This window comes from Muscardinus avellanarius, assembly GCF_963383645.1.
Source record: "Muscardinus avellanarius genome assembly, chromosome: 1".
Lineage (NCBI taxonomy): Eukaryota > Metazoa > Chordata > Mammalia > Rodentia > Gliridae > Muscardinus > Muscardinus avellanarius.
The window spans coordinates 38,236,699-38,242,896 of NC_137786.1; positions in this window are offsets into that span (position 1 = coordinate 38,236,699).

A 6,198-nucleotide genomic window follows, 5' to 3' on the forward strand; every position below is an offset into this window, starting at 1 on the left:
CAGGTAAAGCAGTGAGATCAGGAAATGAAGCTTGGGTGCAGAGAACGAGCGGGAGAAGCCAAGTAGCTCCGCCCCCAGAGAGATCAGGGAATCTGTCCTGTTTCTTTTCCGAATGCCTGTCTTGTCATGCTCTCAACCTGGTGTGTGTTCCCATCACCCGGGGGCCAGGGGACATCAGTGCCACCTGGCAGCTGGTGAGGTCCTTGTGAGTAGGGGTGTGTATTTAAATCATTGGGAACAATTACTTAAAAAAAGCAATCTACATACCCACCCACCCCCACACACATAAATCTATAAGCCAGAAGTTTGGGGTAATAGTCATTTGACTATTGACTATAGTGACTAGTCGTTTGAATTTTATAAAAACTCCATAGATGATTCAGGCCAGGTGTGGTGGGTCACACTTGTAATCCCAGCATTTGTGAGGCTGAGACAGGAGGATCGTGCAGGTTCGAAGCCAGCCTCAGCTACTTAGTGAGGCCCTTTACAACTCAGTGACCTGTTTCAAAATAAAGAAGAAGAACAACAACAACAAAAATAGGGCCGAGGGTGTCGCTTGGAGGTACAATGCCCCTGGGTTCCATCCCCAGTACCCCAAAAAATCTCCATAGATGATTCTGATGGATGCTTCTGTTGAAAACTATTGTCTAAAAGGAGTTGGTTTTTGTGGCTTGAAAACTTTAGTTTCTGGGGATAAAGATAAGTCCTAAGGAAATTATCTCTGTGGAGAGATAGGGAATAATTCTATCTACCTCACCTGGTCTTGGTTAGAAGCCAGATGGTTTCCAGTGAAGCTTTAGGTTAATTATGACAAAGGTGAGACCATTAGAGGGCACGTGCTTCTAGAAAACAGCCCCAGGGCAGGTGAGGAGGGCGGCTTCAGGCCAGCTTTGCTATTTATTTAAATTTTTTATTGGTGCATTGTAGTCATACATCTTAATGGAGTACAAGATGGTAGAGGCATACATGCACACATCACTCTTTTAGCCCTTTCGTTATTCCGGGAAGCCACCAGAAGGGGAAGATCATTGGACTGTTTTTTGTTTGTTTTCTCCCCTGCGGAACTGGGGCTGGAACTCAGGGGCATTCTACCTCCAAGTGACACCTCCAGCCTTTTTTTTTTTCTTCTTTATTTTGAAACAGGGTCTCACTGAGTTGCAAAGGGCCTCACTAAGTAGCTGTCCACAAACCGCAATCCTCCTGTCTCAACCTCCCAAATGCTGGTATTATAAGCGTGCTCCGGCGCGACGCGGACGCGCGGGAGAACGCGCGCGTGTCGTACGCGCTGGTGGAGCGGCGCGTGGGCGCGCGCGCGCTGTCGAGCTACGTGTCGGTGCACGCGCAGAGCGGCCGCGTGTCGGCGCTGCAGCCGCTGGACCGCGAGGAGCTGGAGCTGCTGCGCTTCGAGAAATTTTAAATCTTGGGAGCGGCCAGAGCAGCCGAGCAGAGCGGCCAGAACAGCCGGAGCGGAGCGGCCAGAACAGTCGGAGCAGCCAGAGCCGCGTTGCAGAACGGCCGGAGCGGCCGGAGTGGCCAGACCCGTGGTGCAGAGCAGCCAGAGCCGGGCGCAGAGCTGCCGGAGCGGAGCGGCCTACATCTCCCCTAGCAGCACCAGGCTCCAGAGAGGAGGGAGACACAAAACAGAGCTCAAATCCAGAGAGGAGGTACTTTGGCCTCGCGGCCTAGGACGCAGAAGCAGCGTCTTACTGCTGGCGGCAGTGGTGAGTTCACCGGACGGCCCTAGACCAATCCATTCAACCAGCCACCAGGAGCCTGAGAGGAGCGGTTGACAGCGAGCTGAGGTGAGCAGGTGCTGAACAGCCGGGCGGCAGTCAGCAGTTTTGTTGGTGCAGGGAACATCTAAAGCTCCCAAGGGCCGAGCACAGCACAACTGGCAGGGACTCAGAGCGGAGTTCAAAACCAGAGAAGAAATACGCCGCATCACGGCCAAGGGCGTGGCAGTGGTGCCATATTGCCAGTGGCGGCAGCAGAGAATCCACCAAGTTCACTACAGCTCCATCAGCGCACTCAATAACCGTGAGTCAAATTGTGACCCCTAGGGAAGAAATCCCAGTACTGCGCTCCCAGGGACTTGCGCAGATAGTCTCCCTGGGTCGGAGATTTTAGCAGTGCAGCCCAGGGGGGGAGTGGCAGTGGCAGAGATATCATACCATAGTCACAACTCCCCACTGGAGAACGCCCAACTTGGCACTCCCCACGGTCTAAGCAGCTTTGATTGACTCCCTGGGTCTGAGACTTTGTGATACAAACCAGTTAAGGAGTAGTGGTGACTGAGATACCACAGACACGAGATCCAGAGCATCTTAAGTGAACTCGTAGTGACTCGGGGAAGAACCCAGAGAAGGCACAAACTTCCAAAATCATGGGAAAGAGAAATAACAATGGAGCAGTGAATGCCAACAACACCACAACATCAGAATCTGATAACACAGAAATCCAAAGATCTCTAGAAGATCAAATTAGGAAAATAACTTTAGAAATAATAGAGGACTTTCGAAAAGAATTTAGAGAGAGTCAAAAAGAGATAAAGGATGCAATTAATGAAGTAAAGGCCTCAATCCAAAGTATAAACAACAGATTAGACCACATGGAGAATAGAATCTCGCTCCTTGAAGATGATCATTCTAAAAATGAACGCATAGTTTCTAATTTAGAAAAAAAAAACCGACAGCAGGAATCTGACATTGAAGAAATATGGGCCCATTTCAAGAGAGCTAACCTAAGAATAATTGGAATAGAGGAGGGAAAAGAAGGTGGAACCAAAGGGATCAACAATCTCTTCAAGGAAGTAATAGCAGAAAATTTTCCAAACATAGAGCAAGAGGTCGATACACAGATCCAGGAAACTTATAGAACTCCCTTTAGACAGGATCAGAGAAGAGGATCCCCACGCCACATAATTGTCAAAATGACTAATGTGGAAGCCAAGGAGAGAATCTTAAAGGCAACAAAAACAAAAGGCCACGTGACATACAGAGGCAAACCAATTAGAATCACTCCAGACTTCCCAAACCAAGTTATGAAAGCCAGAAGGGCTTGGAGTAACATATTCCAAACTCTGAAAGAAAACAACTTCCAGCCAAAAATTTCCTACCCAGCAAAACTATCCATCAAATTAGATGGGGAAATAAGAAGCTTCCATGACAAACAGCAACTGAAGGAATTTATGTCTTCAAAACCAGCGCTAGAGAAAATACTCAAGGAGATTAACTGCAAAGAGGAAATGGGTAATACACGCCAGAACCAAAGAAACAAGAATTCCCATCCAGCAGACAACTAAGCAAAGAAGAATAAACAGTATCTTAAACAGAAATAAGATCTTAACATGTTGGGAATTAAAAATTATCTCTCTATAATCACACTTAATGTAAACGGCCTCAACTCCCCAATAAAAAGACATAAAGTGGCAAAATGGATTAAAAGCCAGAATCCATCCATCTGCTGCTTACAAGAAACACACCTTACAAGTAAAGATAGGAACAAACTCAAGGTAAAGGGCTGGAGCAAGGTAATCCATGCTAATGGTACTCGAAGACAAGCAGGAGTAGCAACTATGATATCAGACAAGTTAGACTTCAAACCCAAACTTATTAGAAGAGACAAAGAAGGTCACATCTTACTGGTAAAAGGAATAGTCCAGCAAGAGGAAATAACAATAATCAACATCTATGCCCCAAACATAGGGGCAGCTACTTTCATAAATCAAACTCTTTGTGACATGAAGTCACACATAAATCCCAATACAATAATAATGATAGACTTCAACACACCTCTCACAATACTAGACCGATCTTCCAGACAAAGGGTCAGTAAAGATGTCTCAGAACTAAAGAACACCATTAACCAAATGGACCTGTTGGACTCATATAGAATATTTCACCCAACTACAGCAGAGTTTACATTTTTCTCAGCTGCTCATGGAACCTTCTCCAAAATAGATCACATCCTGGGACACAAAATGAGCACTAGCAAATTTAAAAAATGTTACATACTTCCCTGTGTCATTTCAGACCATAATGGAATGAAACTAGAAATCAACTATAAGAAGACTCAGAGAAACAACATAAACATGTGGAGACTGAACACCACACTTCTGAATGAAGAATGGGTCATAGAAGATGTAAGAGGTGAAATCAAGAAATTTCTAGAAACAAATGAAAATAAAGAAACAACATATCAAAACCTCTGGGACACTTTGAAGGCAGTATTAAGAGGAAAATTTATAGCACTGAGTGCTCACATAAGAAAAACAGAAAATCTTCAAATAAATAGCCTTATGACACACCTCAAAGCCCTTGAAAAGCAGGAACAATTGAACCCCAAAGCCAGCAGAAGACGGGAAATTATTAAAATTAGAGCAGAAATTAACGAAATAGAGAATAAAAAAACAATACAGAAAATCAATAAAACTAAAAGCTGGTTTCTTGAAAAAATTAACAAGATTGATAAACCATTAGCCAACCTAACTAAAAAAAAGAGAGAATCAACCCAAATTATGAAGATAAGGGATGAAAAAGGAGACATTACTACTGACAGCGTAGAAATCCAGAGGATTATCAGAAACTACTTTGAAAAACTATACTCCAACAAAATGGAAAACCTGGAGGAAATCGACAACTTCCTAGATAAATACAACCTTCCTAAACTGAGTCAAGAAGATATAGAACACTTAAACCAACCAATAACAATTAAAGAGATTGAAACAGCAATAAAGAGCTTACCATCAAAGAAAAGCCCAGGACCAGATGGTTTCCCAAGTGAATTCTATAAAACCTTTATAGGAGAACTAATCCCAATACTACTCAAACTATTTCGGGAAATAGAAAAAACCGGGACTCTCCCAAATACATTCTATGAAGCCAACATCACACTAATACCCAAACCGAATAAAGACAGTTCAAGGAAGGAAAACTACAGGCCTATATCTCTGATGAACTTGGATGCAAAACTATTAAACAAAATACTAGCAACACGCATTCAAAACCACATCAAGAAAATCATTCACCATGACCAGGTAGGGTTCATCCCAGGGATGCAAGGCTGGTTCAATATACGAAAATCAATCCATGTAATTCATCATATAAACAGAATCAAAGACAAAAACCACATGATCATCTCAATAGATGCTGAAAAAGCATTTGATAAAATTCAACATCCATTTATGATAAAAACACTGCAGAGAATTGGAATAGAAGGAACATTTCTCAACATTATTAAGGCAATCTACAATAAGCCCACTGCCAACATCATATTAAATGGGGAAAAACTTCAAGAATTCCCCCTAAAAACTGGAACGAGACAAGGATGTCCACTATCACCACTTCTCTTCAATATAGTACTAGAGACTCTAGCCAGAGCAATAAGGCAAGAAAAGGAAATCAAAGGAGTACAAATAGGAAAAGAAGAACTCAAGCTTTCACTATTTGCAGATGACATGATACTATACTTAGAAAACCCAACAAACTCAACCAAAAGGCTTATAGAACTGATCAACAAATTCAGCAAGGTATCTGGATACAAAATCAATCTTAAAAAATCAGAAGCTTTCCTGTACACCAACCATAAATCCACTGAAAAAGAAATTCAGAAAACACTTCCACTCAGGATCTCCCACAAAAAAATAAAATACCTAGGAATAAACTTGACCAAGGAGGTAAAAGATCTCTACAAAGAAAATTATAAAACACTGAAAAAAGAAATCGAAGAAGATCTTAGAAGATGGAAAGACCTTCCATGTTCATGGATTGGCAGAATAAATATTATTAAAATGGCCATACTCCCAAAACTGATCTACAGATTTAATGCAATGCCCATTAAACTACCAAGATCATTTCTCACAGACATAGAAAAATCAGTCCTTAAATTTATCTGGAATAACAAAAAGCCCAGAATAGCCAAGGTAGTTCTCAGCAACAAAAACCACGCAGGAGGAATCACAATACCTGACTTTAAACTATACTACAAAGCCATTGTAATAAAAACAGCATGGTACTGGCAAAAGAACAGATATATAGACCAATGGAGCAGAATAGAAGACCCAGAAACGAGTCCACACACTTTCAGCCAATTGATTTTTGACAAAGGGGCCAAAAACATACACTGGAAAAAAGATAGCCTCTTTAACAAATGGTGTTGGCAAAACTGGTTAACCATATGCAGAAAATTGGATGTTAATCC